The sequence below is a fragment of the Podarcis tiliguerta genome (assembly GCF_965153285.1).
Source record: "Podarcis tiliguerta genome assembly, chromosome: 8".
NCBI classification, from domain to species: Eukaryota; Metazoa; Chordata; class Lepidosauria; order Squamata; family Lacertidae; genus Podarcis; species Podarcis tiliguerta.
Window position 1 is genome coordinate 86,909,744 of NC_139541.1, and position 10,949 is coordinate 86,920,692.

Here is a 10,949-nt window from a genome sequence, read left to right on the forward strand (position 1 = left end):
CTAGGCCAACCCCATGCAATGCCAGAGAGAAGGACCGAGAGCGGGGACGGGGCCAGAGGGCGGAGGCTGGACGACACATCCAGGCCACCAGGAGGGCGCCCAGAGGAGTGCAGAAGGCCAGCAGGAAGAGCCTTGACCTTTCAAGGTGGGCAAAATGGCAGGAAGGGAGAGGCGGGACTTCCGGGTCTCAGCTGCTACTTCTGCAAGTCCCCAAAGGCTCAAACCAAGAGAGGGAAAGGCAGCCCCAAAGAGCATCTCTCCAGGAAGCAAAGCTGCGTTTACGGAACCCGGAGAAGTATTCTGCCATATTCTATTAGCACAGAAGTATTTGCGTGGGCAGCAATGACCTTTTCCTACTTCCCTGAAATGCCCGTTGCGGGAAGCGCATCACTGACGGAAGGGATCTTTCTCTTTGCTCCCGAGGAGGATGCGGAAGACAGAGGCTCCCAGAGGCCAGGGGGAGTTAAAGCCCCCATGGGGCCAGCCCCACAGTGCAGCCACTGTGCAAGAGTGCAGGGTAGTTAGTGCATGGGGGACTCCCCCTGCCCCTGGGGGGGGCACCCTGCTCACTGAGGCAGACTCTCTCAGGGCCACTGCAGGCACCAAAGGCTCACCCCAACACCACCCTCTCTACTTGGGGTGCTGCTGCCTTGACCAGAGCTCAGCCAAGGAGGGCACAGGCAGTGAGTCTCACCCTGGCCAGCATCAGCCTGAGAAAGGAGCTTTGGAGTCCCACCAGAAGGAGATCCACAAGGAATGGGGTGGTGGTGTCCTAAGCCACAAGCCACTCTCCCACTCCAACCGGCCAGAGGGCTATGGGGTCCTCATGAGCCGCACAGCAGGAGCATTGCAGCTCTTCCAGAGCCACGTCAGCAGCAAACAGGAACTCTGCCTGCACAGCATCACTCTGGAGAGGTTCAACAGCACTTCCAAGGATTGCAGCAGAGAGGGGCCTAACCCTGGAGCTCTGACCACTGGACCCCTCTCCCCTAAAGCAGGGCTCCATCCCTCCACAGGACACCCCTCGACGGGAGAGACACACAGACACTCCAGCAAAGCAGAGTCGGGGACACCCCAGGAGGGGCCACGGGGCAGGTGGGGTCTTCGCTTCCCCCGAGCAGGAGAGGCCGATGAGGCTCTCTAGCTCCCCCCACCGGCAGCCCACGAGGAAGGCAGCGGCAAGCACTTCCCCTCCTCCCCTCAGACAACTGGACCATTTGCTTCCGCGCATCTTTTGCGCCCTTCTCTCTCTGTCCTGGAAGGAAGCACGTGACGCTTCGAAATGGCTCCGTGCACCAGCTCCGCCAAGCACCTTCGCCCAGCAGGTTCGAGCCCCGAAGGCGGCATCTGCAGGCAGGCCGGGAGGGACCTCCGACGGTCAGCAGAGCCGTTGCTGCTGGTCCTTAGCTGGGCGGACTGCTGGTCTGGCTCGGTCTTCGGCAGCCTGAAGGGCACCGAGGAGCCCCCGCCGCAAGGTCTGGGTTCTCTTCGAGAACCTGGGAAGCTGCTCCCCCGGCGAAACATCCGAGGAGCGGCCGGGGCGCAGCCTGCAGCTCCTCCTTCCGTCCTGCCACCGGCTCCCCAAATAAAGGGTCGAGAAGCCAGCATGGAACCCCCTCCCTCCGGCGGGGACAGGGATGCGGCGGCGGAGAGCGACCCCCGACGGGGCGGGCGAGCCCCCAAGCTTCCCGCGGGCGCCGCCCTCGTCTCCTCCCGAGGAGGCCTCGGCCTGGAAACTCCAGCTCCAGCAGCTCCGCTTTCTCTGCCCACCAAAATCAGACGGCGGACTCGGAAGCAGGACCGCCTCCTTCGACGACCCCAGGAGGCCAGGCCACCGCCTCCAGCGCACCCGTCCCAGTCAGACGGAGGCTTCCCCAACTGTGGGGGGCGAGCGAAGCCGGGGCGCCCCCTCGGAGCTCGCCTCGCCTTTCCAGGCGGCTGCGGAGCAGCAGATTGGGCCCGTCCTTGGCGCCGCCGGGCGGGTGCCGAGCCAGGACGGAGTGCAAGAACCTCGAGCCGGGCCGGGCCAGGAAGGGGGCGCCGCCTTGGTAGAAGAGGAGCCGCCCCGCCCGCCTGCCCGCAAGTCAAGGTTGCTGTGGCTGCAGCGAGCAGGGCGCCGGGTCTCTGCTCCGGGAGGGGCGGGCCGCTTAAGCCAAGCCTTGAGAACGGGAGGCGGAACGGAAAACACGGAGCGCCCCCCACCCGCAACACACAAACCCACGAGAGCGCGCATTGCCGTCCAAAGGGGGGCGGTTCTTGCGGGGCCCGGAGCCAGCGGCAAACTTCCCTGGGGGCGCAGCCTGCTGCCTCCGGGGTGCTGAAACGCCGTTCTCCCCACGCCTGCGCTGCAGCGGAGGATCGCTCGTCCGGGGCGTGGGGGACACACAAGCCAGCGCCGCCGGGCAGGGCGAGGAAGCGTGGGCGCTTCTCTCGTGGGGGGGGGGGGATCCCTCCGCTCATGGCCGCCTGCCCCGCCTCGGGGCAGAGAGGGAGGCTGCAAGCGCTGGCCAATTTCGAGGCGATTTCGAGCCGGGGAGGAAGCGGCCCCTGCCCAGCAGCCGCGAGTGCCCCCCCCCCCCATGTAGCCGCGCCCTCTTACCTGGCCCCACGGCCTCCCTCGGGAGCGGCGCCGTCCCTGCTGCTGCTGCTGCTGCTGCTGCTGCTGCCGCCCCTCCCCGGCTGCTGCTCCTGGGGGCTCCGCGGCGGCGGCTCCGGCTCGGTTGGCCATGCGCCCGTCGGCGGGGCCGCGGCGGGCGTCGCTCAGTCGGCGGGGCCGGAGGGCGGCTCCTCCATCCGGGCGCGTCCCCTGCCCCCTCGCCCCGTGGCCCGGCCGCGCCTTGCCCGCTCCGCCGTCCTAGTCCTGCTCGCCTGCGTCGGAGCGCAGCTCGGCTGCCGGCGTCGCGGAGGCGGCGGTGGCTCCTCCTCTCCTCTCCCCCCACCGCCAAAGCCGAGCAGGCGCCGTAGCCCCGGCTCGGCCATGCCCGCTGGGGGGAGCCTCTCCGCCGTCAGGAACCGGCCAGCTCCGGGAGCGCCCCTCGACCCCCGCGCGCCCCCTTCCCTGGCGTTGCCTCGCCTGCTTTTTGGCTCCGGAGAGCGGAGCGCAAGACGGGGGCGCCGGGCGCGCTTCTCTCCGTTATGCCGCCGGGCAGCCGAGGGCCGGGGTGGGGCGCTGAGGGCTGCTTCGGCTTTCCGGGGCACTTGGGGCGCTCTTTGCCCCCAGAGGGCGCGGAGGACCAACCTGACTGTCGGGAGATGGTCGCTGCCTCTTGCGCCCCGCTCTCCAGCCGGCTGCGGACACACCGCGCCTCCTCCATTGCGCTCCCATCGCCAAGCCCCCTGCCCCGTGGACGAGACGGGCCCTCTGCCCGTCCACTAAGGGAACCCCCCTTTTGGGGAGAGAGTGCCTGGTGGGACTTGGTAATTTTGACTGGTTTTCATTCTTGGCGCTGCATTTTTGTCAACCGCAATCCGGGGCCGTGTTTCTGGAGGTCCAAGGCTGTCCAGACGACAGGACCCGCCCGCCCCCTCGGCGTCGCTGATGTGGACCAAAGAAAAGGAAAGCTGCGCATTTGCTTTGGCTGCAGGAGTTGCCGAAAGGAAACGGTTGTAAATGGTTTTAAATAGAGTGAGCGATGGGGAAGCGACGCTCCCTTCCCCTCAGGGTGCTCCGCTCTCCTGAGAGCAGTTCAGTTCATAATTTTATTGTTCTAGCCAAAGGCCATGACAAACCTTGTATTAAGCAATAGTGTCAATAAAATAATATGGAGCAGGCATCCATAATATAAAAATGCATAATGCACCAAAGACTGCCAAATTCCTGAGCATTAAAACAGTTTCCCTTGCGCATCTCTGACAGCTGCAATTCCAATGTTATTTTGCCTTTCTAAAATCCAGTTTGCCAACATCCATGATGTAAGAGAGAGAAATTACTAGAGACGCCAAAATGCTGTCCAGCTTGACTTCAGATCAAACCCACTGATCACCACAACAATTTATAGTGATTTTATCTAACTCCCTTTTTCCTGATTTTTTTTCCTGCAGCCAAAGCATAGAGGACCACTCTGTGTAAAGAAGCTATTATTCTGACTCAAAAGAAACGGGGTCATTTCTGCTGGGGTGTGCCTGCTTGCTTGTGCGAACAAACATTTCAGACTCTCGTCTCTTGGATCTCTCTATAAGGGGCAGGCTGACAGATCGTGAGCGATGTCTTCCACCTGAGGTTGACCACAAATACTAAGTCTGTCTGCGTGCGGGATCTTCTAGTGGCCATCCAAGACGGTACTTGAAACACAGCTCAGTAAAGGCATTTCTTAAGGAAACTGGTGAGAGTTTGTCAGATAACTAGCTCTAAAATGCTCTGCCCTCAAGAATGGTTACCAAGGGGGAAATTAGGTGTTTTTAATTAGGTGCAGGTCCCTTTTCGATTCTATCCAGAAGAGCTTAGTTGACACTTATTCAAGGTCAAGGCAGATTTCAATTCTGGAAAATAATAATAGTCTAATACTTCTTGACGAGCTGCTTCCCAGAGTTGGTTATCACCCAATTCCATATAGCCAAACTGCAGGCAAATGCTCAATAGGCATACTAAAGGTAAAGGGACCCCTGACCATTAGGTCCAGTCGTGGCCAACTCTGGGGTTGGGACGCTCATCTCGCTTTACTGGCCGAGGGAGCCGGCGTACAGCTTCCGGGTTATGTGACCAGCATGACTAAGCCGCTTCTGGCGAACCAGAGCAGTGCATGGAAATGCCATTTACCTTCCCGCCGGAGTGGTACCTATTTATCTACTTGCACTTTGACGTGCTTTGGAACTGCTGGGTTGGCAGGAGCAGGGACCGAGCAACGGGAGCTCACCCCTCATTGCGGGGATTTGAACTGCCGACCTTCTGATTGGCAAGTCCTAGGCTCTGTGGTTTAACCCACAGCACCACCCGCGTCCCTTAATAGGCATAGTAGAATTTTTTAAAATATACTTTAACCGAACACAGTCTGCTCTTGTCTTAATTGCTGGCCACTCTGATTCTGTATGAAGAAGAGCTGCTGATATTCTTGATGGCAGAGAGTACAGCTTCTGAAAGAGATTATTCTGCACAGTTTCCAAAACGTTTATGGAGTTTGTATCAGAGCCCCAGATGTTGACACCGTAGAGCATTTGAGGAAGCACTTTGCTACCAAATATATTTAGGTCAGGTTCAATCAGCTGCCCTCCCTCATTGTGACAGAACCTCATTTAGGCCTCTGAGGTCCTCTGTGCTTTGACTTCTGCCGCCTCCATGTGACGCTTCCTAGGGAGGGTTTCACTACACGTATCTAAAGGAGCAACTCTGTTCTACAGCTTGCTAATCTAAGCATCATTGATACCTAGGACTGTGTGTGCCCAAAATCACCATCTTGGTTGTGGAGTCGTTTACAGTTAGGCTTTCCTGTTTACAGTACATGCTGGACATCTGTAAGAAATCTCTGACGCCCAATCAGGAAAGACACAGGAGCGCTGAAACTTGATGTATCTTCATACATCGAGAGCGAGGTTCTTTCTGTTCCTAGTGACTGGAGGGGGAAGTTTGCATTGGCTAAACATGGCATCAAACCATTAATATAATGTTGAAAACAGTGGGAGCCAGAACGCAACTTGGCTTCACCCCTCGTGGCATCAGCCCCTTAAAAGCACCAGACATAACACCATTCAGACCTACTCTGACCCTCATTTGTGTATTGCTGCGTATAGTTCTTGGATCAATAGCAGAAGCCGACGGTCGATGTCAGCAATTTGAAATTTCTCTCCCCATCTGCTTCAAGTAATAGAGTCGAATGCAGCAGAAAGATCAATAAAAGGCTACATAAAGATTATTCTTAATATTCCTGGCATACTGCCTTATAATATGGTTCAGAGTAAAACATGGATCAACGATACTGCGTCCCAATCTGAATCCCCCTTGTTCTTTATGATTAATGTCATTTTGCAACCAGTTGGATAATTTTTGAGGGAGATACCATGTATATAACTTTGAGGAGATGTCTAACAAGCTAATTGGCCAATAGTTTTGTGGATCCTTCCTATCCCATTTTGTATAAATTGGGAAGATGATACTAGTTTTCCATTCCTACAGCATAGGGCCAGTGTTGTTTATACGCCAGTCAGGATAGGCCTCCACCAGCCCATCTCTTCCTTATGGAACTCAGAGGAAAGCATATCTTCTCCAGGGCCAAGAAATAAGGACCTGTACCTCACTGGAAGGTCAGATCCTGAAGCTGAGGCTCCAAGACTTTGGCCACCTCAGGAGAAGAGAAGACTCCCTGGAAAAGACCCTGATGTTGGGAAAGATGGTGGGCACAAGGAGAAGGGGACGACAGAGGACGAGATGGTTGGACAGTGTTCTTGAAGCTACCAGCATGAGTTTGACCAAACTGCGGGAGGCAGTGGAAGACAGGAGGGCCTGGCGTGCTCTGGTCCAGGGGGTCACGAAGAGGCGGACACAACTAAACGACAAAAGTTCTTGCAAGAGGCTTGTTGCCATTCCAGTAGGTTTGAGAAATCCTCACACACTCCTGGCCCATGTGATTGCCCAGAGTGGCCACCAAATATGTTGGAGAAATGTTTTCTTTGCGTTGGCTATCCAACCAACTCAGGTACGTTGACTGTGTGTAGTTATGAATGGGAGAAGTAATCAAATAGGGCCTGAGCGAGTTCCGTGACAATTTGCTGAAGACACCCACAAATTTTTGAGATTTGCTCTTAAAAAGATGGTGCGAGCTCACCAGTGGGTGCCATGAGGTGAGCGAGTGCCATGGAATAGAACCTGGGGGGAGGGCCCTTCATTTAAAATTTGTGGGTGCCCAGGCACCCAGTGTCCCACATACTGTATTGGCCTGAATATAAGCCACACTCCCCCCCCCCCAAATACCGACCGTGAAAAATTAAAGAGCGGCTTAAATTCGCGACCTTACAAAAATTGGCTTTCACGTTATCACTGTAGGATTTTCTTCCACATTTGCCATTTGCTGGTGTGAATTTGCCTGCGGAATTTTAAGGGAGCGGCTTACATCCGGGTATTCTCTTTTCCCCCCTTGAATTTTAAAGGTACGGCTTATTTGCGGGTGCGGCTTATATTCGGGCCAATATGGTAGTTGATACCTTTGATTGCTACCCAATTTCTCTTTAGCATCACTGCCGAATCTGTGACACCATTTCAGTCTTTTCCTGCCTGTTTTTCTCCACACACTTGCAGATTCCTCTATAGGTGTATGTTCTATTAGAGGAAATAGGGTCACCAATACTGGGAAATGGGCGCACACTGTTCATCTGCTCACTTAAAAGCGTTCACAGAAGCGAAGAATGAAGGAGGGAGTCTGATGCATCTGAGAGTGTTATGGTGTGAGAGAAGTAATGCCTAAGAGGTGGGAGCGGAATGAGGGGCTGGTGCTGCAGCCACACTCCTTCCAACCCCCACCCACCCCCCCATTAGAGAAGCAGCAGGCTGGGTGGGCTTCAGCACACAGACCCTGGCCCAGTCCCACCGCTGAGGGTGGACTTCCCTTGATCTGGACATTGAACTTCTGTCGGTGTAGCCTGTTGCGTTCCGAAGGCAAAGGAAGGATTGGACCCTGATTGATAAAATACACACGAGGTTTGGCCAGCAAGACTCTGGGAGGAAGTGCCAATAATAATCCGCCACACCCTGGCCCACAGCGCTTGTAAGAACCAATCAGATTTCCTCTGAGCATTTCAAAAAAACTACTAGGTGGGTACAAAGTTAGATCAGAGAAATCCTTTTAACTACAAAGACTACTTTGAGCCTGCATACATGTTTCAGAGTAAATAAATCAGGAATCAAGGAGGAATGCATTTAGCAGCACGTGACCACCACAGTAGCCTAGCTTTTTAGCTGCTCCATCACACTGCTGGCTTCAAGCTTCACATGGGCCAAGAGCAGCAGCAGAAAAAACGTTTGCTGCAGCAAAACAAGCTCATGCTATTCTAGGCTGCATCAAATAACTTTCTGGTGGGAAGAGCTGCTCTGTGGTAGAATGGGCTTCCTTGGCAGCTGGTGGGCTCTCATTCCTTGGAGGTTGGATGGCCATCCTGCATTGCAACAAGGGTTGGGCCAGATGACCCCTGAGGGTCCTTCCTGTTGTTACAGGAACCCCCCCCCCATCATTCAGTTTGTACAAACACGACACACTCACACACGTGACGCTTCTATTATAAATTCATAGAAAATGACCCGTACATCAGATCTGTACCATTCCACTTTTATTTTACACCATGAAGGAAGGACTATCAAAGGGTGAAGACTTGACACATGGCAGCCAACACGTCCTCAGCGAGCCCTACCCAGTTGGCATGCCAACCTTGATGGTCCTAGACAGATCATTCCACTCACAAAGGACCTGCCTATGGAAGTGGATTCAGTACGGACTTTAAACAAAGGACAGTGACCAGCCCTTCCCTCTGGGGGCAGGAAACAGTGAACTCCCCTTTGTCCTCAGGAATGTAATCATGGGGAGGGGGAAAGGGGGAACCGGACAGGTGACAAGACACTCAGGTTACCACCACAACTCCTCCCTCAACTCCTCCTCTTTGTGATGTGTCAATGATGTAGTCATGGTGTAGTTATGATGTAGCCTTGGGAGTGTAGCATGGGGGATTAGCAGCTAATAAAAATTTGGGGTCTCTTTTGTTTGGGGCTTCCATCTTGTTCCACCCTGTGGCAGGTGGGAGTCCTGTTGAGACAGTCTTCAGTCAAGACCAAGCCGACTGGCTGCTCTTTTGCTCTGGGATTCCTGGCTGGGGTCCTTGTTTTCTTTTGTCCAAGGGAGCCCTCAGATTTCTCCGTTAACACTGTTCTACAATCCTATGACTCCACACTCGCACTCCACCCCACTTGAGCCAAGCAGCAGAGGGATTCTGGCCTTCATGGGCTCCCAGCCTTGTCCACACACTTCTCTGGCTTTGTGGGGGCTATAATAATAATAATAATAATAATAATAATAATAATAATAATAATAATTTATATCCCGCCCTCCCCAGCCGAAGCCGCGCTCAGAGCCGCTAACAATAAATGTATAGCACATTAACATAAAATCAGACAATCAATTAAAATACATCCTCAAATCAGATCAGGATCAGAATAAAATCCAATCGGATGGCAACCCGCAGATTAGGGTTGGGGACCTTCAATGCTCACCAGGCCCAACTGTTTGTGCTGAACTTATATGGGCCTGTGAGAAAAATTGGGAGGCCACTTTCATGCAAGATCTTATGGAAGGGGAGAGGGAGTCAGACTGAGTCCAAACCAAAGGCCTGGCGGAACTACTCCGTCTTGCAGGCCCTGCGGAAAGATGTCAAGTCCCACAGGGCCCTGGTCTCTTGGGACAGAGCGTTCCACCAGATTGGAGCCACAGCCGTAAAGGCCCTGGCTCTGCTTGAGGCCAGCCTGCACCCCCAACAGCCCTTTGATGTTCCTGGAATCTGCGCATGGTAACGCTAATCACTTCTCGGCCAGCGGCTTCCCCTGAGCTGGAGCTGCTGTCAAACCTGGGCAGAGCTGAGGCGCTTGTGCTTAGCCTCCTAAATTCTGGTTAAACACTAATTTTCTGTCAGGAGTCAGGCAGGGCTGGAGGGAATCCGGCTCAGCAGATCCATCCACCTGGCTGCTAGCAGGACCTGCAAGCCAGCCGTCTCCATGGCATCCTGATGGTTCATTGTGAGGGCAGCTCTGCCATTGGCAGCTGTGTTGCAAGGGAGGGCTGGGGGAGGCCAGGCCTTTTCCTGTGGGCTGTTGCCTTCCTTGTGGGGCTCAGTGTCTGGGGAGGGCAAGAGGGGAGGGGAAGATGACTTGCCTGGAGGGGGTGGGAGCAGGAGGTCCACCTAGAACCCTCTCCCTGTGCTGTCTGATTCCCAATCCCCCCCCCCCCGCAACATCCATGCCTTGGTCAAACCACCCCTGGAGTCCTTTGTCCAGTTGTAGAAGGTTACTGACAAGCTGGAAGGTGTGCAGAGGAGGGCAGCCAAGGTGATCAAGGTTCTGGAAACCAAGCCTGATGAGGAACAGTCGAAGGAGCTGGGTACGTTTAGCCTGGAAGAGAGGAGACTGAGAGGAGATAGGAGACCCACCTTCAAATATCTCAAGGGCCATCATGTGCAAGATGGAGCAAGCATGTTTTCTCCTCCTCTGTCAATTTTAAAATATCATTTTAAAGTAAAGGCCTGAGTTTGGCAAGGATCCTGTTAGATTTCTGCCATGCATTGTAAGTGGAGCATTTGGAAGCTTCCAGTGGGTCAGGATACAGTGGGGAGGTTGACACCCTGCATAGCTAGGGATTGGCCACGTTGTCCCCTGCCAGGTGCGCCAGAGGGGCACAAAAATTGCACCTCTCCACTCCACTGAGCCAGAATGCCAGGAGGCAGCCCAGCTGTCCACTTTCTCTCCTTGCCAAGGCACAAGGGAGCCTAGGTACGCCTCGGTCTGCATGTGAGACATGAGTTGTTCCTCCTGGCTGAGGTTCCTTCTGCCCCCCCCCCCCCGCCCTGCTGCTAAATCCCCCCTGCTGTTATCTGCCAACAGAAAAAGCCAAGAGGAGCCCTGCAGCTGGATCAGGCCCTAAAAGCCCACCCAGCCCTCCTCTCCCCCTCCTCTCCCTCCCAGCTTCTTTCTCTTCCTCCTCCTCCTCCTGTGTGCTGACTATTCACGCAATTGATTTAAGGGGGGGGGCTCTCTTCCCTTTCCACAGCTCTTCCTGTGCCACCTGCACAGGCTGCCCCACCCCCACCCCAATCCTCCTGGGTCTTGCATGAGTTCTTGAGAGATTATTTTCCCACCTCCCTGCTTGCGGGTATCTCAGCATTCCCAGAGAATCAGGTTGCACAGCTGGCTTGCTGCTGATAAAGGCGAGGCATAAACCTTGCAAGGATGTTGGGGAGGGGGTGTCCCTGTGGGTAAAGAGGGGGCC

At 55.0% G+C, this 10,949-nt stretch overlaps 1 protein-coding gene across 1 annotated transcript in view; it reads right to left on the minus strand.

The window, feature by feature from the left end:
* LOC310684334 (leucine-rich repeat and fibronectin type III domain-containing protein 1-like protein) overlaps positions 1–2,736 on the minus strand; it is a 66,480-nt gene extending 63,744 nt beyond the window's left edge. Inside the window, exon 1 of the mRNA XM_083455313.1 lies at positions 2,600–2,736. The gene's annotated coding sequence lies outside the window, so the exon portion shown is untranslated. The remainder of the gene's footprint in view (positions 1–2,599) is intronic.
* Positions 2,737–10,949: the final 8,213 nt, after the last annotated feature.